Below are 26,033 nucleotides of genomic sequence, written 5' to 3' on the forward strand. Positions count from 1 at the left end.
AAAGTTAGAAGAAAGAGGAAAGAAAAGTCCAGGAAAAAAAAATCTTTGTCTTCCCTCTTCACTGCGCAGATATTGTCAACACAGGGGATGGCAGTGAAATCTCACACGCTGAACTTATAAGGGAAACAGGAATTTCAACTGGCCTCCTCGCTATATTTTTGTGGGGTCGAAGCAAGAAGACAGATAGATGTTAGCAAAAAGATTTTATGACAGAAATATCAAATCAGCAGATGTCTGCAATGGACAGCAAGGCCCCCAAAATATTTCTAGTACGGTGTGTTGGGTGCTGTGGTCTGTGGCTGTAGAGCCAGTTGAAATTTTGAAGTAGTCTCCCTGACTATCTTAGCTTTTCGTGGTGACTTTGTAAGCAACCCCCACTTGTCCCTTGCTAGAGGCATGGGGCGGGGGTTAAGTAGGGGCCAGTTGAAGTAGTCACCTCCAGTATCTTAGTTGCTGGGGGATACTTCCCCTTGGCATCAGCAAGCCCCTGAATATGTTAGCTGCCAGAGGAGACTTCCCCCCAGTGGCAGCAAGCCCCACTGGTCCCTTGTTAGAGGCATATGAGGGATTCAGTGGGAGGCCAGTTGAATTAGTCCCCCCCGAATATCTTAGGTGCTGAGGCAGACTTTTCCCCAATGTCGTCAAGCCTCTGAAATTCTTTCCCACCCTTGGAGCCCTCAATGCACACAAGCCAGGACAAGGTGCTGCCTGGCAGCATGATCAGCACACAACAGCAGGCAATCCTTTTATTGGGTCAGGGGCTCCCTACATGATGTGGCCGAGTGTGGGAAAGACCCCAACTTCATGGTACCTGTGGGAGAGGGACAGGGGTTCACACACAAATGTAAACCACTGAGAATAAGTTTCTCGGTCTCTTATGCAAGTATGACCCCCACAACAGCTTTGTTGCCATGTGGTATGGTGGGGGCAGCGCAGAAAAAAGATACCAACTGTAGAGACAGAACCACAGACTCTGTGCTGGGGCTCATAGTGCTAATAGAAAAGAAGGAAAGACAGACGTATCTCGGGCTCTCTTACAAACATGAGCCCACAGCGACAGGCTTGCTGTTCCCAGTATGAAATTCACAGTCTTCCTGTTACCTAATTCCTGCTCACCCGGGGAGCAGTGGCCAGAGCAGAGCAGTGAGGGGCATTGTGACTTACATACGGGACACCTCTGGAGGCTAATAAATTTGATTTTAAGACATAGTGCTTCCGTGCTGGCCTTTAATCGAATATTTGAATTTGAGCTTGATGCTACACCCATCAGGTACCAATGATATTGTCACAGCGGTATTAGTGCTCCCTAAATTGAGCTAATGATATTTACAGTGAAGACAGTCATGTGGCAATCTTAAGATAACTGCCTTAAATTCAAATTTATCTCTTAGTGTAGATGCAGCCATAAATATATATTTAAAAATAATTCTTTTGTGTGATAGCACAATGTGCTACTTTGCCAAAATAGCAACCTATACACTCTAGCTTACTGAGTTAATGAAATATTCTTTTTCCAGAATAAAATTGTATCAGTTCCATTCAAATGAAAGTGTTATTTAAACATAATTGCAGAAGAGGATTTATGACGACTGGAGATTGAGGCTGTAGAATCATTTTAATGAAGCCTAATTAAAGCTAATCACTTTTCCCACTATATTAACTAGCCAGAAATGAATGTAATATTAAGAGAGTATCAGCTGGGTCATTTATTACACTAAATACCAAAAAATGAGATAGAGAAGAAACTTAATTCAATAATTACTGTGTAATACTTTCTGGGTAGCAGTATGGTCCATAAGCTTGCTGATAAGCAAAGTGAGTTAGCAGATAGGAGCCACAAACTGGGAAGTTTTGCAAGAGAGTTCTGTGGATGAAGGACGCGGAACTATGTGACCCTTGGGATGTTTGTTATCTGTTAGTTACAGTAGTTAGCTGAAGTTTACAGTCTGTTTGACGTTTTGTTTGACGAGTCTAGTGCCCTCCTAGGCAAGCCTAAGAGCTTCCTAGTGAGGATCTAACCTGACACCCTTTGATCCCTAATTCCTTTTAGAATCTGTTGCCCAGTGGGCAGGGCTAACTCTGGGAGAACAGCATCGGAAAGGTAACCGAGTTAGTCTGTGTCTTCAAAAACAAGAAGTCCTGTGGCACCTTGTAGACTTGTAGATATTTTGGAGCATACGCTTCATCATATGCATGTCTGAAGAACATCATGCATATGGGAGAAGAGAGATTTAGAAAGCCAATTTGTAATGACTAGGTAAGTACCAAACAAGATTTTTGAAGAGATTTAAAGAGGAAGCATGAAAGCTGAGCGCCCCCTCCCCACACACACACAGAGTTTATTGTACTGAATATAACATTATGACTACCTACCCTGGGGACAGGTGGCTGTGCGTGCATTTAATGTAATCAGTTCATGATTCTGAGGCGGAATGGCTTGAATGGAGGGCTATGTATACACTACAGTGATCTCTTCCAAAGAAAAACTTCTTCTTTTGAAAGAGTGCATCTACACACAAAAAAGTGGATCAAAAGATCAATCTGCTTTTGATAGGCACCTCCATACAGCCCCCGCTCTTTCAAAAGAACGGGCCAGTGATCAAAAAATCTGGTGCCCTGAGGGCCACTCTTTCGAACAAAGGGCCCGTGGGGCATTTACACTTGGTTTTCTTCTGAAAGAATCTTTTGGAAAAAGGCACTCTTCCTCATCTGGGAGAGGAAGAAGGTCACTAGAAAAAGTACTGCATTTTTCCAATTTAATATAGAAAGAACACTTTGTGTGTAGATGCTCTGTGGGATTTTTTTTGAAAGAGCCCTGATTTTTCAAAAACAAAACAAAAAACAAAAAAAAAACACTCGCTAGCGTACATGTAGGAGAAAAGGGTTAGACAGATATACAGATGAGACTTGCTGGGACACAGTAAAGCAGGAAAAATTCATTATTGTGTTGCTAAAAGGCTTGGGGAGAGAGATCATCAAGCAGAAGTGAAGAGAAACAAACCCGTAGTTGCTTTTCAAATGATATCACAGCATTCTCTCACACTGAGGATACATTCTTGCTATTAAGAAGAGACAAGTAGTAGTAATGGGTGCTATAACTATCAGAAATATAGATGATCTGGAGAACAATATGGTAAATTGCTTGCTGGATGCGAAGGCTGCAGACCTTTTGATGCATCTGAACAGCAAACTAACGTGCATTGCTGAGTTGGAGCCAATAATTGTGACACACTTAATACCAGTGATTTAGGAAACAGTAAGAAAGTGGTCAGATTTAGGCTGCTAGTAAGAAATTCAAGTCCAAGGCTTCCACTTCCGCATGCAGGGCCAGTTAGACAGGCAGAACTGTAGTGTTTCAATGCATACATGAGATAATGGTGCTCAAAAGAGAGATTTAATTTGATTAGGAACTGGGAACCTTTTGGGAAAAGAGGATTAAAAAGACTGGAACAATTCAGCTAGGAAAAGATATGACTAAGGAGAGGTATACCAGTGGTCTATAAAATCATGAATTATGTGAAGAAAGTGAATAAGCAAGTGCTATTTATCACTTTATACATTACAGGATTCAGGGGTTTATCCAATGAAGTTAATGGGTAGCGGGTTTGAAACAAACACAGTGAAGTATTTTGCTGCATAGCACCACAGCATCTGGTGAAACTCATTGGCAGGGGATGTTGCGAGGGCCCAAAAATACAGCCAAGGAGGGTCAGGGGTGGAACTCCAGATGCTAATCAGAGTTAAAAGCTTAGTTGCTGTGTCTTCATTGCTCTGTAACTACCGTTAGCTCAAGTGGATTAGCTGAACTGAGTTGCGTGTACTTTTATTTTTGCTCCCAGCATAGACATATGAAGAAAAAAAATACTTTAGATCACCTGGGGTCATAGTTTGAACTGTGAGAGTCAGCTCCAGGCAGGAAGTGAAGGTGTGGGAGCCGGGCAGTGGGTTGGGGGACATTTACCAGCCACAGCTGCAGCTCCTCTGTGGTGGTGGTGGAAGAACAAGTAGTAGCTCACACGGCCCCATGTTCACCTGCAGACACTGGCCCCATGGCAATTTCTGCCCATGGGAGTTGCGGGGGTGGAGCCTCCAGGAGAGTGCAGTGCGGGGACAGAGCTTCCCAGTGCTCACAGCAGCACAGCTCCAGGCTTGGGCTGGGTTGTGTGTGTGTGTGTGTGTGTGTGTGTGTAACAGCAACATATAGAGCTGTTCCCCTCTCCTCCTCCACACACACCAGGAAGGGTTGGCCCAGAACACAACAGGACCTGAGCCTGAGGATGTGGGCCACAGCCAACAGCCACCATATTGTCCGGACTCATCAGCTCCTGCAGCAAGCAGCCAGCCCAGCTGGAAACAGGATGGCCAAAAGGAGGCATGGAACAGGGACAGCACTGATGGACCAGCAGAGGGAGGGGCTTGCAGCAAATACTGAAGCTTTGCCTGATGATCAGCTTTGCACAACTACCCCCTTTGTCAGCCACTGGACCTGCAGAGCTCACAGCTGGCAGATGAGCAACTGGTGAGCAAAGGTCTGGGCAGCAGTAGGACCCTCCAGTACTGATAGGAGGGAAAAAACAGAAAATATGGGGCAATGTTCCCCTTTTTAAGAAAAAATAGGGACACCTGCGGGAAGGCTTAAAAATGGGACATCTGGTAACCCTATTTTTGTGTAATACTGAGGCATTGTTGAAAACTGTGTTGTCACATGAAGAGTTGCAATGACAAAGTGTTTAATTAGCTAGCAGCATGTCACTTGGATTGAATAAGTCTCATCTGAGAGTTGAGTATTTAAAAATAGAACATCTGAGCTGTTCACAAAAATTTGCAATTCGTCATTAAAACCACCCCTAGAGAACAGGAAATGTTATGTCTATTGTGACAACCCACAGCAGGTTAGTAGCCTAGTCCTGCTGAAGACCGCTACAAGATCCCCCTTGGAAGGTCGAGGAATCCACTAAAAACACAATCCCCAAATAAACTCAGGGGACAACTAAAAAGAAAACAGGGACAGGTGTGGAGCTCATAGGGCTAAAATGAGGGAGCTGGAAGGGGATACCGAGAAGAGAGCCCCAGACAGCACCATTGCGTCTTGAAGGTGTCAAGGGAGCCGGCGGCTGCTGACCAAAGGAACTCTGCCCAGATTCGTGAACAGATTGAAGAAATGGAGGTAGGTCCCATGGTCACAGTCCCCACCCCTCCCAGCAAGACTTTTCTCTCTGGTCTTGTAAATGGCTGCCACGGCCAGGAGGAGGCTGACGTGGAGGTCCTGCGACCTTGCTGGGCTATGGATGGGGTGTGATAGGATCAGAAGGTGCGGGGAAAAGTGCGGCCAGAACCTCAATAGGCAGTGCTGGAGGAACCAGATGAGGGGCTGTAACCTGGCACACTCATGATAGATGAGTGCCAGGGTCTCCCTCACTCCACAAAAGGAGTAAGCGTCAGGGATGGGGTACTCTGCTCCAAGTACACGCCCATGCTCACCACCCCATGGAGGATCCTCCAGAGTGCCCAGGAGGTACCCATGGTCCACCCTGTTGAACGCCTTCTCCTGATCCAAGGACAGGAGGGCAAACAACAGACCATCCCTACATCCTAGCTCTAAGAGATCGCAGGCCAAATAAAGGTTGTCAAAGATGGTGCGGCCCAGGACGGGGTAGGCCTGGTCTGGGTAGTAAAACCAGCTCCTGCTACTTCACTGGGGAGACGAGGGGAACTAAAGAACTTTGTGGGGAAGAGAAGCAGTGAGGGAGAGGATTCAGGAAGGGGAGGCCTCAGGCGACAAACAAACCAAAAGATGGGGGTGGGAACATGGACACATGGGAAGGGCAAGAAGCAAAAGGAGGTGGAAGGCAGCAAGGGCTGGCCTGCAGTAAGGAAAGGGGAGGGGGCTGCAAAGGGACAGGTGTGCCTATGGGCACCTGGGAAGCAGGCCTGCAGCAGCTGCTGCAGAATCTGGCAGAGCAGAGGAGATGGGGGCAAGTGGTGGGCCTAGATGGAAGGCCCCAACATCAGCTAAGGGTGGGGCTGGAGGAGGGAGGGAGCAGCAATGCATGTGTTGGCAGAGGTGGGAGAGGGGGTGGACCACACCCCACCCCAATTGTACAGCCACCCTCTGGGAAAGGGCTTCACACAAACTCACCCCCCCACCATCACACCACTCCACAGCAAGCTATAGAGGGAAGCCCAGTCACCTCCTTGAAGCGGACCTCTACCTCCTCTGCAATAAAGAAGAGCAGCAGCTGCCACGATGGAGCTCCAGGCCTGTAAGAAAGGTGAAGAGGCCAGCAAACCACTAAGAAGATGGGGGCCGGTCTGCCTTCTCCCCTGCCTAAAGGCAGTTCAGCACAAGTCCCCCCACCACCCTCACAGCAGCTCCAAGAGCCAGCTGGAGGAATGTGGGGGTAGGGGGGAAATTGCCTGCAAGAAGCGGAGAAGACTGGGGAACTGGCCTAGGGTGGGAAACAACTGTTCCCCACACCAGCAGCCCACCACACGGGCTATAGTAGCCAAGTGAAGGGCAAGTATGTGGGCAGTTGGGTTTCTGCTTTTTTGTTCCCCAGGGACTGAGGTCCAGCAAGGATCCGCCTGCCGCACCAGGTCAATCCAACACCTGGGGCTAACCATGCACCCGCAGCCAATCAAGGCCTGTGGAACCCTTGAAAAGACTTCTGCTCAGGTAAGGAATGGGAAGAAAGGGGGCAGAGCAGGAAAGAGGAAAGGTCTGCAAAGGAGAGCCCTGAAAGAGAGAAGGCTTCCTGGAGCTACAGGAGAAGGTATTGGGGAAAGCAGCCTGGGGAGGGAGGTGTTGCCCTTTTGGCTGAGGGAGACAGCAGCACCACCACCACCACCAGCATCTGCCAGGCTCCCTGGGCCAGAACCTGGATCAAGTGGGAGGGGAGTGGGTTCCCCCCAGACTGCCCAACATACCCTGGCTCAGCTCAGAAGGAGAGGAAGGAGCCCCAGTTTCCATGTGGGATCTCCCTATTTATGGCTGTGCCCATGGTGAGTATGGCTCAGTAGGTTATGCCGTGCCCTGGGGAACCCCTGGAGGCAGAGCAAAAGGGGCACAGCGGGCCTCTAAGTCATTACTTTAATTGCCCTGAAGCACAGGACCCATGAGGAATTGCTTGGGACTTTGTCACACTATAATAACAAATAAAACCGTGTTGGTCTGATCTTGGGAATTTACAGTCCAGGGAGCCTCACATCACTATGTGAAAGACATTGTTCGATAACACCTACGTGAATATGGGCTGACAGAGAGAAACCGGCTTGGCTTCTGTAGAGAAAAACAGGCTGTCCATCAGCTAGATGTCTGAGGAAATTTGTGGACAAAGGAGGAGTAGCTACAAATTACTTTTGTTAAAGGCCTTTGCAAGCAGAACTGTCCCATCTGTAGGATAAGGTAGGGTAGCTGCCCCCAGGCCCCAAGCTTTTTGGGGCCCTGCAGTGGGTGCCTCAGCTGTCCTATGGATGGGGGTGAGGATGATGACCTGGGGCCAGGGTCAGGCCAGAGGATTACTGGGACCAGGGATTATACATGGCAGGAGCAGTGCGTTGCCTTCCCCTTCCCGCCCCCTAGTCCCAACCACTCACCATGCAAGGGGCAGGAGCTTGGCAGCCTGCTCCGTTTCACTGTGCTGCCCACTATGCCTAGCTTCTCTGAAGCAGCTGCAAGTGTGGTCAAGCAGAACAGGCAGCCGTTCCTGCTGCCTGTGTGGTGAGTTGAGGGGAGGGGACTCCCTGCTGGTGCTACCATCACACACACAAGCCCTGGCCTCAGATAATGCCCCAGCGCTGTTGCTGGAGAAAGAGGTAAGGGGGTGGGGTAGAGCCAGAGCAGGGAAGGGGTTGCCCTGGGGCACTGGTTGAGGGTTGCTCTAACTCTCCCCACCCCCTTGGGTTGGTCCTTGCCAGAGACTACTAAGGAAATTGTCATGAGTAGTTGGATAACGAGAGGTAAACTTCTGTCAGGTTTTAACAATTGGCTGAGACCGAAAATAAAAGGTAGGGAGTAAGTGATCAATGTCTAACATACCAAAAGGTTAGCCAAAGAATACTGCACACTAACTTACTTTTTCAAATGTATTCATTAGTAACCTGGAATACAAGGTGGCAACCTGGAATCATGAGATAAAAATGTATATAGGATATTCAAGACCAGAGAAAACTGTGAGAAACTCCAGAGACCTTTGACACCCAAAGAGCACAATGGCAGATAAAATCCAGAGCTGGTAAATGCAGGATAAAGCACATTGGAAAGAATATTTGAACAACCCATGCACATTGATGGGTTCCAAATTAACTGCAACAAAAAGAGCTGAGGTCACTGCGGAGTGCTTCTTGTAGTGAATTACTCAACCGCAGTGGCCAAAAAAGCGAGTAAAATGTTAGAATATATAAAAATGGATTAGAAAGTAGTGAGGTGATTGTAATACCATTCTGTGATTCAAGCGTGTGCTCTGACCTGGAGTAGTGATCACCTTGTCTATTTCTACTTTATTTAAAAAAAAAAGAGAAAGTTAACAGAAAAGGTTTAGCTTCACAGAAAGCTTTCCATATATGCTGAGACTGAAAAGATTGACTATTTTTGTACAGATATAAACAAAAGAGGAGATAATAGAGAGTCAAGGTTGGTGATTCAATACCTTTTATTGTATGAACTGCTGTTGATCCAAAAAAAAGACATTATCTCCTGCACATCCTGGGACTGACACAGTGACAACAACATGGGACATGCTAGAGGCAGTAAAATAATTTTATAGAAATGATAACTCAATATTTTGGTGCTAATAATAAAAGGATGATAGGACCACTAATAACAGTCGAAAGTCATAAATTTAAAATGATAAAAGGAATCACTTATTTTCACAATGAGCAATTAATCTGTGGAACTCACTGCCCTAAGATGCCACAGAGACAAAGAGTTTAGCACTATTCAAATAAGGATTTGAGACTTGTATGGATAATTAGTATCAGAGAGGTAGCCATATTAGTCTGTAACGCCACCCAACACCAGAAACCCATGGACTACTGTGCTTATCTACATGCCTCCAGCTTCCATCCAGGGCACACCACACAATTCATTGTATACAGCCAAGCACTAAGCTACAACCTCATTTTGCTCCAATCCCTCAGACCTACAAACACCTACAAGACATTTACCAAGCTTTCCTAAAACTACCGTACCTACCTGAGAAAGTGAGGCAACAGATTGATGTGTACCCAGAAGCAACCTGCTACAAGACAGGCTCCACAAGAAAAATAACAGAACACCACTGTCCATCACCTACAGTCCCCAGCTAAAACCTCTCCAGTGCATCATCAGTGATCTACGACCCATCCTGGACAATGATCCCTCACTCTCACAGACCTTGGGAGGCAGGCTAGTCCTTGCCAACAGATAGCTCACCAACCTGAAACAAATTCTTACCAGCAACTAAACACTTCACCACAATAACTCTAACTCAGGAACAAATCCCTGCAACAAACCTTGGCTCCAATTCTGTCCACATATCTACACCAACGACATAAGCACATCAACCACACCATCAGGGGCTCATTCACCTGCACACCTACTAATGTAATATATGTCGTCATGTCCCAGCAATGCCCCTCTGTCATATACATTGGGTAAACTGGACAATCTCTATGTAAAAGAATAAATGGACACGATAATAAACAGGAACCGCAACATACAAAAACCTGTAGGAGAACATTTCAGTCTCTGTGGACATTCAGTAGCAGGTTTAAAAGTAGCCATCCTGCTACCAAAAAAAAAAACCCTGCAGAAATAGACTCCAAAGAGAAACTGCAGAGCTACAATTCATTTGAAAATTTGACACCATCAATCAAGGATTGAGCTAAGTCTGGGAATGGCTGGCCAACTACAAAAGTAGTTTCTCCTCTCTTGGTGTTCACATCTACACATCAGATGTAGGAAGTTGGTCTCATCCTACCTGACTGAATTAACGTCGTCAGCTCTGGTCTTCCTCTTGACTGGTACTTCCTTCTTTTCATGTGCCTGTATATTTAGACGTGCCTCTGGAATTTCCACTACATGCATCTGAAGAAGTGGATCTTTGCCCACAAAAGCTTATGCTCAAGATATCTGTTAGTCTATAAGGTGCCACAGGACTTCTCATTGTTTTTATATGGATAATTAGAATATTCAGAGGTGTATTAGGGATATAAGCTTAAGAGGAAAATAAGCCATGAGTTTTCTGGCAGATAGGAAGGAGCTTCCCTTGTGGAGGCTAATCCATAACTGGCTTAAACATTGTTTTATTTTGGTTACGAGTTAAAATTTAAAAAAAAAAAAATTTTCCTCCTGCATCTTGTGCAGGCCACTCCTGCAGATAGATAACTGGATAAGATGGATCGCATATTGACAATTTGAATGTTCTTAGTTTTACCTTTAGACTTGTATTAATTGAAGAGTATTTCTCTATATGTATGCATACATGTAAAACATTATAGATGCATTGCCTTTCATTCTTGTTTTTTTATTTTCTTGCTGCCACTTATTCACTTAGGCCTAGGACGACCATATCTCCCTGCCCCAAATACAGCCATCCCTCCCCTGGGAGACCCGGGGAAGTAGCAGCTGCCAGCCCTTCCTGGGGAAGCAGTAGCTGCCCACACTGCCTCTGCTTCCTGAGGCTCAGGGAAGTGACTCCCACCAGCAGCTGCGCCTGCGCTGCTGCCGGTGGAAAAGGTCAGTGGGGTGACGGCCCAAATAAGAGGCACTTTAAAAAAAAAAAAAAAAAAATGTTGAGATGCCTTTTTGGCATCCCAGATATGGGACAGTCCTGCCCAATGTGGGATGGATGGTCACCCTACTTAGGCCAATTCGTTTGGTTCAACTAGGCTGAGGACATTAGTACAGCAGTATCTATCCTGCATTATTACTCCTGTGCCTGTAGAAGTGTTCCTTTCGCTTGGGGACTGAAGTACACAGGCAGAGTGATAATGGGGAGCCACGTATTGTAGAGGGGTGTGTGTGTGTGTGTGTGTTTATTGTGGAAGGAAGACTTTGTTCTCTATAGCAGTGGTTCCCAACCTTTTCACTGCTCCAGGACTCCTCACCTGACAACTTTCACAAGCCCTTAATAAACTTAAAGAAAAGAGAGGGAAACAAAAATGGTGGATGGAATCACATTTTCAGAGACTTTGGCATTTTTCTCTTGAAATATGACACTTCAATTTTGGTTCATACCCAGTGGATACATCAATTTAGCTTCATTTAAAGTTGCTGGTTTACTTATTTTTTTGAATGAGGAAAACAGCTCAGTAAAATTGTGAATGCATTAGCAGCTTCTGAGCTGTACATTACTTTGTACACAAGTCACATATCCATGGGAAGTATTCATCTTTGCTTCTTACAGCAATGTTTTTTTTAGATGGTGCCAAAAACAATCAATAAAAACCTAAAGCCATATGTGCACATAGCCTGGAAAAACACAAATGTTTTGGATTTTCAAGCAGTTTGGAAAATATTGGGCCGAATTATTTACTATTAGCCCCTAGTGTGCCTCCAATGATGTTGACAGAATTCAAGTAGAAATGAATCTGATCTCTTGAGTTTAACAGTACGTACCAATTCTCACTGAAAATATATGGAGTCAAATTCTTCTTTATAGCACTTGTTGATTCTACCACAGATCCAAGGTTTTAAGAAGGAAGATGGAGTACCCCATCCTAACTCAGGCCATGACTACAATAGGAATATATGGCTGGTTTAGGTAGACTGGTATACTATACCAGCAAATCACTCATAGTATGGATACAGCATATACCAACAAAACTATTCTTCCTGGCATTGCTTATTCCAGGCTGGCCATATATATCATACCCCTGGCCAGCAGAAGTTTGTGGTATAGGTCTAATCTCAGAAATAGCAGAATTTTAGCTGTACAGTTCTCTTCTGAGCATTTTTATGCTAAAAGGGATGATCTCATTCACAGAAATTTAAAACAGAGAATTTAAAGGTTATATAGCTGTACAGCAGAAACACAGTTTGTAGGCCCCATGTACTGGTATTTTTACATCCTAAGTGACTATCTCATCAAAATTTGCATTAGCTAACCATACCAGTTCCTGCAATGACTTTCCTGAGCTCTGTGGAAACTTTTGGCAAAAAAACTTGCTAACTTAATGTTAACAAATCATCGGGACCAGATGGCATTCAGCCAAGGGTTCTGAAAGAACTCAAATGGGAAATTGCAGAACTATTAACACTAGTTTGTAACCTGTCCTTTGGATCAGCTTCCGTACCTAATAACTGGAAGATAGCTAACATGACACCAATGTTTAAAAAGGCTTCTAGAAGTGACCCTGGCAATTAGACTGGTAAGCGCAACGTCAGTTCTGGGCAAATTAGTTGAAACAATAGTAAAGAAGAACATAATTTGATGGGGAACAGTCAACATGATTTCTGCAGAGGGAAATCAGGTCTTACTAATCTGTTAGAGTTCTTTGAAGGGGTTAACGAACATTCAGACGGGGAGATCCAGTGGATATAGTATACTTAGATTTCCAGAAAGCCTTTGACAAGGTACCTCATCAAAGGCTCTTATGTAAATTAAGTTGTTATGGGGTAAGAGGGAAGGTCCTTTCATAGATTGAGAATTGGTTAAAAGACAGGAAAAAACCGGTAGGAATAAATGATTAATTTTTTGAATGGAGAATGGTAACAAGTGGAGTTCTCCAAGGGTCAGTGCTAAGACCAATCGTATTCAACTTATTCATAAATGATCTAGAAAAAGGGGTAAGTAATGAGGTGGGAAAGTTTGCAGATGACACTAAACCGTTCACGATAGTCAAGACAAAGACTGAAAAATTTAAAAAAGATCTCACGAAACTGAGTGATTAGGCAACAAAATGGCAAATGAAATTTAATGTGGATAAGTGTAAGGTAATGCACATTGGAAAAAAAAAAAACCCAACCATACTTACAATATGATGTGGGCTAATTTAGCTCTAACTAGTCAGGAAAGAGATCTTGGAGTTATTTTGGATAGTTCCTTGAAAACATCCACACAGTGTGCAGAGGCAGTCAAAAAGGCACATAGGTTGTTAGATATTATTAAAAAAAGGGATAGAAAATAAAACAAGGAATATCTTACTGCCCCTATATAAATCTATGGTATGCCCACATCTTGAATACTGTATACAGATGTGGTCTCCTCACCTGAAAAAAGATGCCCTCACACTGGAAAAGGTTCAGAAAAGGACAACTAGGATGATTAGGGGCTTAGAACAGGTCCTGCATGAGGAGAGGCTAAAAAGGTTGGGACTTTTCAGTTTAGTAAAGAGGAGACTGAGCAGGGACATGATAGAGATATATAAAATTATGACAGGTGTGGAGAAGGTGAATAAGGAGAAGTTATTTTCTTGTGCCCATAATACAAGAGCTAGAGGACACCAAATGAAATTAATGGGTAGCAGGTTTACAACTAATAAAAGAAAGTTCTTCTTCACTCAGCGCATAGTTAACCTGTGGAACTCCTTGCCAGAGGAGACTGTGAAGGCTAGGACTATAGCCAAATTAAAGAAGGAACTAGATAAATTCATGGCGGTTAGGTCCATAGAAGGAAATTAGCCAAGGGTAGGAGTGTTGTTCCTGGGCTCTGATTGTCAGAGGCTGGAAATGGATGGCAGAAGACAAATCACTTGATCGTTGTCTTCAGTCTACCCTCTCTGGGACACCTGGCACTGGCTGCTGTTGGCAGACAGGCTACTGGGCTGGATGGACCTTTGGTCTGATGCAGTATGGCTGTTCTTATGTTCTTAACTATTTTGCAGCCTTACCTCTTTTCAGAAACTAGCAAGCAAAATCAGAACAGCAAACACCCCTTCCCTTTGGAAACTCAGTGGCACAGCCAGGTAGGAGAGGCCTTTTTCAAGGCCCTTCAAGCTTTGTTTCCATTATTTTTATAAAGTGGCTGTTCACTTGTCAGCACAAAAGTTTCAAATATAGTTCCTGGGTTTAAATTAATCTGCTAGTAAAAACATTGAAGGACAAATTGTAGAGAATGTAAGAGTGGGAGAAGACCACAGAACTGGGCAAGAAGAGCGTAGGAGGCTTGACAGCTTTTTGTCTTGGGTTGTGTTTTACCTCATCATTCTCTCTGTGTAACCTCAGAAATAAAATCCATCATTATAAAAAGGGATCTAACATGGAATAAAGAGATTAGTAGCACAAATTCCAGCTCATCTCTCCTATTCTTAACATACTTTTTGTTTGAGTAAAGGAACAATCAACAGAGGAAATAGTTGTCAAGTAAATAAATGTCCTTCGAACAATAGCAGAAGAACTCTGCTCAGCAGCTCCAGGGGAAAAATGCAGAAACAACCTGTCAATGACGTTATGCAGAACCTAGAAGAAAGAGCAGAAGAATGCTCCATCTGATACCAAAGAGGTTGTAATGATAAAAGGAATTTGTGTCATCAGTTAAAACATTTTGCCCTAAAACTGTAGATACTGTTGCCACTGCACATGACCCTATGAGTGTGTTTTTTTCTCTGCCTGCAAACAATATGCTGTAGCAGGAGATTATAGCAAATGCAGGAGTCATAGAAAAGGATCTCTGACCCAGAGAACGAAGTTGCATCTTCATCAATCGGCAACAGCTCTATAAAGAAGTAAGATGTGAGACATTGCTGGGAACCAACAATTGATCCATCTTTCTTTTCTTTTATCACACTATGGCACAGCACCCTCAGCATGTGAGGCTGTGACCACCATCTACTGGAAATTTCACATAAGCATAAAATCTATATTTTCTTTCCCAGTCCTGTAGCCTTAAAATATAGTACCCCGCCTTTCCTGATACGCTCACCAATCCTTTCTAACTAAATTCACCTTGAGAAATCTCATGTCTTCATAAAGAATCTTTCTTTTATGCCATTCTCCTTCTTTGCCACAGGAAATGCTCGACTATTTATTGGACTTGGCATGTATCACACAATCTGACATTGTGTTTGTTTAGCAAATACAAATTCCATTCTGGTGGCAGTGACCTGTTAGCATTTTAAATATAGTTACTTAATTTCTTAAGAAGAGCCATACTGGCTTAGACCAAATGTCCATCTAGCCCAGCATCCTGTTTTTGACAGTGTCCAATGTCAGATGCCCCAGGGGGAGTAAACAAAACAGCTTGTCAAAACTTGGCTGCCTGAGAAGATTCGTTAACCTCATACGCCTATTCCACGATGACATAACTGGCTTTGTTCTTTCAAATGGCGAGTCCTCAGATCCATTCGAGATATCCAACGGTGTGAAGTAAGGGTGCGTGCTGGCCCCAGTGTTGTTCAACCTCTTGTTCACATGCATCCTCAGCCACACAGTTAGGGACCCAGACCATGGAGTCTACATAAAATACAGACTTGATGGGTCACTTTTCGACCTCGTCATCTGAATGCTAAAACCAAGACTCTTGAGAGGCTCATCCTTGAAGCCCTTTTTGCTGATGACTGTGCACTTATGGCACACAAGGAATCTGATCTCCAGTTTATCATCAACAAGCTTGCTGACGCCACTCGCCTCTTTGGTTTGACCATCAGCCTAGGAAACACCAAAGTACTGTTTCAACTTGCTCCAGGACCTGCTGTTCTCCCCACTTCAATCTTTATTGAAAGAAGAGAATTAAAAACACTAGAGGAGTTCAAGTACCTTGGCAGTGTGATAGCTAATGATGGCTCCCTTGACAAAGAAATCAATGCCAGAATCTGCCACGCCAGCCGGGCACTAGGACATCTGAGAAGCACGAGTGTTGAATCAGCACAACAGCCGACAGTCCAGTAAACTGAAAGTGTACAAGGCTGTAGTCCTGACCAGTCTCCTGTATGGCTGTGAAACCTGGACCTTGTGCAAAAAACATATAAAACTGTTGGAGTGCTTCCACACACGCAGCCTGAGGTCAATACTGCACATTCGATGGCAGGACAGAGTTACAAACCTGGAACGCCTGGACAGAGCAGGAACCATGAGCATCGAAACCATGATTCTGAAAGCCCGGCTTCACTGGACAGGGCACATCATATGAATGGAGGAGTCAAGAATACCTAAGCAACTCCTCTATGGTGAACTCTCCCAGGGCAGAAAGAATCAAGGTAGGCCTTGCAAGAGATATAAAGACTGCATGAAGGCCAACATTGCTCATTCTGATTGAAAACCAGATCAGCTAGAGCAGCATGCAAAAGACTGAACAGGCTGGCATGCTCTCGCATGACACACGTATGACTACTTTGAAGAGTAGCGATGCGTACACCTCATTGATGCTCATGAGAGGAAGAAGCCAAGAGCAGCAGCCGCACCAACGGAGCCAGGACAATTCCCTTGCCCCCACAGTAAACACCCATGCCATTCAAAGCTCGGTCTCTTCAGCCACATGCGAGTCCACAACTGATAAGCCTGTGCAAGCTCAAGACGTCATCGTCGGACATGACGGACTACCTACAACTATAACTACAATCCTCAAGTTTAGGATGTACCCATTGAACCTTTGTTGTTATCTTCCCTTGTTCATATTTTTTGCTAGTCCACCTTAACCAAACTTCTCAACTCCTGTTTATTCACAGAAATCTTTGTATCAACCTCTTCACTCATTAAGACCTTATTTGTGCCTTTATGTACTTGGCATGCTCTGGATTTCACACAATTTTTATATGAAGCTCTAACTGAACTTTCTTTAGTTAAGAATAATATTTCACTGATTAAGTCATTCCTGCTTTACCAGGCTCGCTTTCTAACTGCCAAAGTGTCAGAGACAGCAGCAGTCATAGTCTGGCAGGCATCCCTGATCCAGCCCTGTGCCAACAGTATGCCCAACTGTTTAGCTATCAATGGCCACAGAATCGGATAGTCTCATTAATCTCCTAACTCCAGATTCCCACTTTGTGGTGTTCTCATTTCCAGAGCCATCAGTATAGATTCAGCAATTCTGACTCCATTTGTCATGTACAAATTCATAAATCTTAGTCATCATGTTTGATGTGTTCTGCTTTTCCCTTTGTTTTATCATATAACTCCACATCCCCATTTGAAGAGACAGCTATACAGCTACAGTCTGATTTCCCATAACACAAGATTTTAATTTCTTCCAGATTTTTTTTGCCTCATTGTTTTACCCACCTTTTGACCCTGTTAGCATGTGGGAATTAGTGGCATGCAATTAACTTTTGTCTACTTAATTCCCAGTTGCCCTCATATTCGTCTAGTGCTCTTATCATCACTAGTTCCATTACTTTAACCCAAAAGGTTAAATCTAACAACTTCATCCTTTAAAATACAGGCATTTCTCCAGTTCCTCCTACATCACACATCCCCAATGCAGCTGTGATACTTGCACCGCATGTGATTCACAGAGCTAGGACTTGCATCACATCTATTTTTTTTAGTGTTGATCTAGATGCTGAATTCAAGGCTTGTGTTCCTTTATCTACGACTGGTCTTATTAATTCCCTATACAGCATCAATAATGTGTTCTTATTTGCACCCCAATTGTTCCCCACAATATTTTTGAACAGCTTCATCCTTTCTTTACCTTTTAGTTTTAATAATCTCTGTGTGATCTTTCCAAGATAGTTTGTTTTCTAACATAACTCCCAGGAAAGTGCAAATTCTCCATATTTTTATGTGGAGATAGAGGTTTCATTCTTCTTCAATCATCCTTTTGTAAAGATCATGCTCTTTATTTTAGCAAGTGAGACTTTAAATCCCAAAGTATCTCACCATTCTGAACCCTTCCCTCCACCCCCAACACCTCATTGGTTCTTTTCATAACTGTCATAAGTTACCCATGTTTGGCCCATATAATGGAAAGAGTGTAATATCCCATAGTTAAACAGACTTGGGCTGATAACACTTACCTGTGGAGTGCCATTATCATATAAATATTCAATAAATCTGCCCCCACCTTGTCTTTTATGATTCCATCACTTAAGTAGTCTCTTGTCCACCAGGTCATTTTTGGAGCCAGACCTCTGACCACCTATACACCAATTAGTTCTGGGTGGTTTCAGGAGTGAAATTTAAAGATGGGGAGAATGATTGATGCTCCATGGCAGAGGCCCAGAGCAGAAGACAGAGAAAATAAGAAAGTTACTGGATGATGCAGAAAACAGAAGCCTGCACATTGTAGGTCTCTAGAACGGAGATGTAAGCCCTTCTTTTACAACTTTCACGGAACCTCCTTGAGATTTTATATCTGGAATATAAACATAACCATATAAAAACTGACCCAGGCTCCCTGCACATCCGTTGCTTGTGCCTGGATAACAAAAGGCCAATAGCTATTATTCTGCATCTCCCCAAATAAGGTGCAAATCTCAGCAGCTGTGTGGAGGCGAGCAGACAAATTACCAAGAGGAAAGAGTTCTTAATATATATCAAGATTTTCTTTCCCAGTTACAGAAAAGGATGTTCTTTCTTGAAATCAAGAAGTCTCTGAAAAGATACCTAATTGAAGTATGCTGTTTGGCACGCAGCAGTCCTAAAAGTTAGTGAAAGTGTTGAGGCGCATGCAGTCTATAGGGCCAGCGAAGTAGCCAGCAGCATTGGACAGGAGGTTGTCTGAGGACATAAAGATAATTCTTATTAAAAACAATGCATATAAAATGTATGAGTGAATCTGTTATCTGTATTACTTCAAAGAGCTAATGCCAAATTTATTTATATATTTATTTATTTGCTTAAAGCTCAAAGGTGTCATGCAAGCTCTCTCACTTTGAATGTGCAGGTGTAGTAAATTAATTTCTCCTTTCCTAAACTTACATTCTATCTCACCCTGCTTTTGGGATATCCCTTCAGAGCACAGGCAAGTGGTTTTAATTGTAATTATTATAGGTATTACCAAGGTTACTTCTTGAAATGATATATCTTCCATTTCCAGTAAAGTGTGCAATTTAATATAGACAGATTGCTTTTTCTTTTTATTTTTTTTTTTTTCCTCCAGTTACAGGTTATAATTGTTGCTTCTGTTCTCTCTCTCATTTAGATAAGTATTCTTACATTTCTTTTGATGATGCTTGCACAATGTTGGCCTGTCCCGGACCTGCATTTATAACAGATGGCTGTACTTGCACCAGACTAAAAATCTAACACAAAATAGAGACTATTTTAAATCCCTTCAATGGGCTTCTGAGAGGTTTTTAAAAGGTATGGTTCATTAAATGAACTGGCAATGAGTTGGGGAGTAAGGATGAGTAGTTTTTCTCAGGTATTGATTTGGGGATGTTGGTGGTTCTTGTTGTTTTTCTGAGATACTGTTGTTGTAAATTCTGGGGAGAGGAAGGTGAGATGTTTCTCTCAGACTGACTCCAGCATGACATTAGACCAATGGAAAAAGTTTTCTATTTGGCATCGCCTGCCAGTGATTGGAAGACTTTGTCTTTCGAATATGGAGATTGTCAAGAAAATAAGGACAATAGATGTATAACTTCACTTTGGGTGTGGGGTTTGTTCTTATTCTGGTTAATTTATGGGAGAAAAATCTCATTTTTTCTTCAATTATTTATACAGATGGGAAAGCTTAACTTTGATGCTTTGGCTCCCATTCTAGTGCTTCACAATGTAAGTTCACAACTGAACCTGTCAGCAAATAAAAAAAACTAGGGACACACGTTTTTCATTTTTAAAGCAATATTCACCACTGAAATCAGTGGGGGAGTTTTGCTTAAAATGTGTTGGTATATGCCCCTCATTTTCTGAAAGGTGGCTTTACATGGGATTCAATAACATCCGTTTGTTGAATCATGTCCAAAGATATCTCAGTAGAGAGACTTGACTCTGTCACGCTAAGAATCAACTTAAAAATGAAATGCCTTAATTCATAAAAAAGTCACAATTCATATGCTCTTGAATAAACTCACACAGAAGAATGATAAAGAACACCTTATCTTCCAGGGCTGAACGTTTTGCACACAGCAATTGCCATATCTGACCTCCCAGTCCTCAGCCTCAAAGAAAAACTGCACAACTTTTTAAAAAGATAATCCTGGGAACTTAAATGTATAACAGGGCTGGACACTAAAAATGAAGGACTTAACAGACATTGGTTTTCTGGCTCATTATAATTTATAACGCACCATAGTGCTCGCCAAACAGTGCATAATTTGTAATTAACAGGTGCCAGGGCTGTGAACTGTTGCCCGAAGCCCAGAGGTGCTGGGGGTATGAACTGTCAAGCCTAGAAGCCCAAAGTCCTGGCATGAATTAAGCACTATTGCCAACCTTACATTGCCCAATTCATTGTAAGTGGTTTCCTACAGTCTGTGCAGATCCTTACCATTTAATGATCTGTCCTGGCCTGTATATGACTTAGACCCTTTCAGATACAAATCTAAGAGCTCTGTAAAGCTTGAAAACTCCCTCACCCTACTAGGCAACAGAAGGTGGTCCAAGAAAAGTTTCACCTATCTTCTTTCTCATAACCTGGGACCAATGAGATTATAACGACACTGCAAACAAATTAGATTTAGCAATCAAAGATTGCCCTGAAAGAGGAAGTTAGATTGAAAAAAGGCCATACGCAGCATGCTCTATCCATTTAACAATAGCAACGTTTTCGGGGTGTGCTGGCACCTGTGTGCTCCCTTGAAAATTAGAACAATCCAAAGACTGGTGGATCTGGCCCCAGGTGAGTATTGGCCATAACCTATCTAGGCTGGAGAGGGACTAGTTGAAGAGTTGTTATGGCAGTGTTTTCCAACCCATAGACTCCCTTACTGAGAAGGCATCTTACAGTAGCAGATTAACTTAGTGTATGATGCTTTTGTACCACTGGAGTGATATAAAGCAACCTGTGAATGCCAGGTTCAAAGCACTTTCTTTACAAACCACTTTCTTTACTGTTATTTTCTGGCATAAATTTATTTTCAGTGTCAACTTCTATGTACACAGCAGTTCTGGATCAAAAACAAGGCAATTCCTGTGTTTCTGTGTTTAAAGAGAAAGCAGAAAACCTTCTCCTTTACTTGAAAAGAGTAAGATATTGAATACATAACAGATTTGTGGAAGCCAAAATAAATACAATGGGGCTTACTAGAGCCAAAAAAGAACAATTTAATGTGAACAGCTACTTCCTTTTAAATAGTGTTATAAACAAAAAAGTGAGACAAGAAGCTGTTGGATGTTTAAAAAAGCAGCCTAAGCTAAGAATTCGTGTTGAACCACTCTCAAGAGATACGTAATAATGCTGATAAAGTCAACACGTAGCTTTGTTGCAATTCAATGTATCTTTGGTTCACAGAATAGATTAAAAACCTCTGTAAAATAAGCGTGGGAGGGATGAATGATTGATTAGAACAAAACCTGGAGCTCATTTGAAATCTCTTTTCTTTTAACCTGAGACCTTGAACATACAGTACCAAGAACTTTTTATCTTACCATTTGCAAAACTGCAATTCTATCAAGCTTGACAATCACTTAGTAGAAGATTATAATGCATTTGAATTATTAAATGAAATCAGAGGTACATACCAGAAGAGCTGTGAAAGTTATATTACAGAACCCCATGATCACTCACTTCACTACTGTTTATGGCTATGTCTGCACTGGAGAGTTTTGTAGACAAAACTGGGGTTTTGTAAACAATACTTGGGGACCATCTACGCACAGTGTGTTTTGTCAGCAGAAACTGTCCACAAAAAAGCTGTGTGGATGTTCCAGGGGGCCCTTTTGTCTCAGTAGTGAGTCAAAAGATCGGTCCGCCTTTATGTACAGACTTAATCTGTCGACAGAAGTTTTGTCAGAACATCTCTTCTGACAGTAACTTTTGTAGGCAGCTGCTGCTAATGTTGGGGTAGTCTATGGGTCTGTCTACACAGCAAAGTGTGATAGACCACAGCTGGCTACAGCAGCCTCGTGGAGGATAAATATGTGGGCAGTTGGGTCTGTGCATTTGTTTCCTAGAGACTTGTGTTTAACCAGGATATTCTGGGCACACCTAATGGGTCTCCTCTGCTAATGACAGTGACATGGACTGTGCCAATGGTGAGAATGGCTCAATAATGCCATAAGCCAGGTTTCTGTGAGAACAGGAAGCAGAACAGGGACACAGAGAGCCTTTGAGGCTGCACCTAAACCACCACACAGTGCAGGACCCAAGGAGGACAAGCCTGGGACTCTGTCACAAAAGCTATTTTGGAATAACGACCCCTATTCTGAGACAACTTTGCCAGCATTTATACATCAAAACCACTATTTTAAAATAATTTCAAAATAGTGGATGGCTTATTTTGAATTCTGTAACCCTCATTCTGTAATGAACAGCATTCCAAAATAGGTATTTCAAAACAGGGTCTGTATATTCAGGGAATAGGGGCTATTTTGAAATAAGCTATTCCAGAATGCTTAGTCCAAAATAACACTGCTGTGTAGACATAGAACACTGATTGCAAATGACTTTTATATGCTTCTAGGGGCTCTATTGGATATATATTCTATTATGTGTATACACACTATTTCAGAATAAGTTTTGCTTATTTTGGTCTTCCTTGTAGTGCGGATGTATTATTCAGGAATAGCTTATTTTGGAATAACAATTCTGGAATAAGCTGCTCTGGAATAACTGTGTAGTGTAGATGTACCCCATGAATAAAAGAAGCAGCAGACATGCCATGGCTTTAGGCCACATCTACATTGTCCTCACTTTCAAAAAGGGCGTGAAAATGTGGCCAATCGAAAATGCAAATGGGTTAAGAAAAAATTAGGAAGAAGGGTGCTTTTGAAGGCGGGCGGGCTTCCTTTTGAAGGAACCCTGTCTACATGGATTTTTGCATTTCTAAAACAGCACTTCCAGAATAGCTAGTGGCTGTCATTATGCAAATGAGGCACTGAATATGCAAAGCAGACCCTCATTTGCATTTTCATTCGCCCCCATTTTCTTGCCCCTTTCAAAAGGGAGGGGCAGTGTAGACAGTCTTACAGTTTAGGAATGAATTCTCAACTCTGCTGTGTTCTCCATCGACTTCAATAGACTTAACTGACAAAACACTGGTACAATAAAACAAAGAAAACAAGTCTTTGTCATAAGGATAATGTTAGAAATGGGACCTTAAAAATTGCTCCATAGTCTTATATTCATTTTTAATATTTATATAACATCTGATCAATTTACAAGCCACAATATCACTTTTCCAATATCAGCTTTCAAACACACCCTACGTATCTTTAAAAAAAAATAACACTACTCTTTCTTCTTCTGGCATCATCCTTCACAACTAACATACATTATGGGCCAACTCATCAGCACGTGAAAGTTGTATTAAATCCATGGCATTAATGGAACTATGCCAAGGCACATCAGCATGGAAACTGACTTTGTGTATTTATTCTGCATTAATATGCTAATAAAATAAAATGGAAACTGTCTCATTTGTCCATATTCTTATTGGCTCTGTAAGCATGTAAAACTTCAGTTTTGGCAAACAGATAGGCACTCAGGAGTTATACTAAGTTAGAAAGTGACATTTAAGAAAAAAAAACTACTGTGGAAGCTCTTCTTACATTTTGTAAACAGTTCTTTGAAATGGTTCTATGAAATGTATTTTAAAAGTAGTTTAGATTGTGCATTAAATATTTGTTGATTTAAAATGAATTTATTTTCTCCAAAATAATCTATTTTAAGTTAAACCAATATATTTTTACTCATTTCATGGAATCACAGAATACTAGCACTGGAAAGGACCTCAAGAAGTCATCAAGTCCAGTTCCATGCACTCCTGGCAGGATCAAGTACCACCTACATCATTCCTGACCGGTTTTTGTGTAACCGTCTCTTTAAAATCTCCAGTGATGGAGAGCTCGCAACCTTTCTATGCAATTTGTTCCAGGGCCCATGACCTAATAAATTTTGTTAATCTTTGAGGGTATGTCTACACCAGAAGGTTTTGTTGACAAAACTGTTGTTTTGTTGTTTAAAACCCATGGAATGTCTACATTCCCAAGGTGTTCTGTTGACAGCAAATTCATAGAACACAGCAGTTGTGTTGACAGCGTTCTTCTGTTCTCCATGAGGTAGAATACCTCTCTCCTTTGGGACCTGTTGACAGAAAGCCAGTCTGTATGCTCTGTGGTCCCTTCTTAAAGCTGCAGGGAGCCCTTGAAACCACGTGGCAGGAATCTAAGAGCATGGATGCAGCCCATCTGCACACTGCTTGTCCCCACCCCCTCAAAGCCACTTTCATTTGCCAAACCTCGCAGAGAGAGCAGAGAGCCAGGCCTCTCATGACCCCCCTAGACTTCCAGGGAGAAACCAGAAGGGTCATAGGACTTACCCCGGGGTCTAAAAGGTGGGCGCTCTCCTGGACCAGGACGGAGGTCCAGGACTTGCTGGATATGTGGAGCGAGGAATAGATCTTCCGTGACCCCAAAGCCAAGTGGCAGACTGCCCCTGCTTACACCCGGCTGGATGCTGCTCTGGTGGCATAAGACCACCTCGCATGCACCATGGAACAGGTGGGAAGGGGCAGGACCTTCATCAGGGCTACACCTGGGCCCACAATGCCAGGCAGAGAGATGGGGCAGGATCTGCTACCTGCCCTTACTACAGGGAGCTGCACTACCTCCTGAAGGGCAGATGACACATCCCTCTGCTTGTCTCCATCGACACGGCAGAGGAGGTCTCCCCAGCAACCAGAGCCCGAGGAAAGAAGATAGAGCAGCACGTAGGACCAATCCCCACTGGAGCAGGAGGTGGGCACAGGGTCCAAGGCAAGTGGGTGCACCCTCCTCATCACCCTGGAGTGGGGCCCCTCCAGCCAGGGCCACCTCCAATGCATCCTCAGAGCCTCTCTCAGAGCTGGGCAAAGGTCTCTGCAGTAAGTACACTGTGTATTGCACATCCCAGGACATGAGAGATGAGTGCAGATGAGGCAAGCTGTGAGCATCACCAGACTGGCTTGACTGGGACCTCATGCTGCAGTCCCAGCATGTGGAACCATGTGTACGGTAACGTGTCCCACCCAGACTCAGCAGCCAGCCCCCAGGCACCAGCCTGTTGCCAGCTTCATAGGAGGTCAGATGAGTCCCAGCCCCTGGGAGGGCCCTGCCAGCCTGACCCCAGAACACCAAGGAGTGAGAGTCAGCTGCACATGTATGAGGAGGCTCCAGAGAGAGAGAGAAGCTGTGCCTGGCTCACTTGCCACCCATGAGAGAACCTCTGTGGCTAGATACCCTTCCTTGGCCACTAGCCCATCAAGCATGGAGTGGGGGGTGCAGCAGTCAGCCTGCTCCCTGAGGCACCACAGAGTCACCAGGTGGCTATGCAGGCCACACATCAGTGCTCCTGGGACAGCCCCATCCTGTGGCTCGTGAGGTGTAGGTTGCTGCTCCTGGTGGGGGGCAGGGCCTCAGCAGCTGTGTTGTGTGAATGACTTACCATCTGTCCTCCTTGTCTTCCTTACAGCTGGACCCACAGTGAGTGAGGGCCGAGCCAGCCCCACCTCCCCATAAAGGCAAGACAGCCCCACCTCAGGACCAGAATGAGCCATCCTTTAAGCAGCATGAGGGTGAGCCAATACCCTCTGCAAGAGGATGGGCCCATGGCTGGAGAGGCCATTTCTGGGCAAATGACAACCTCCACTGCCACCCTCTGGAGGCTAACCAACCTATGGGAGCAATGGCTTGGGGATGACCAGGAGTGGCAGTTGTGGTGCTGGGACCACCTGACTCCCCACTTTGGTGCTGCCACTGGCATCAAGTGTCACTTGTTGGCCCAGCTGCCTGTAGCTGCCACCACTCCTCCTCCAACCTCTTCCCCCTGCCCCTACCAGTCATCTCCCAAGGTATCCTTGAGTTTCTTGGAAGTGGCTGAGGGCCATGCCCACTGCCTTGCCTGCCACCCCCACCCCCCACTTTCCCTGCAGAGCCCAACTCTGCCACAGCCCCACCTCCTATACCTGCCCATGCTCCCAGCCCCAATCCAGCTCTGACAGGGATCCTGAACCCACAGCAGGAGGGAATCCTGAGGCCAATGCCACTTGAAGTCCCTCTTCCCCATGGGGTCATGGTCCCTCCACCCCATCCA

Source organism: Carettochelys insculpta, chromosome 5, assembly GCF_033958435.1.
Source record: "Carettochelys insculpta isolate YL-2023 chromosome 5, ASM3395843v1, whole genome shotgun sequence".
Lineage (NCBI taxonomy): Eukaryota > Metazoa > Chordata > Testudines > Carettochelyidae > Carettochelys > Carettochelys insculpta.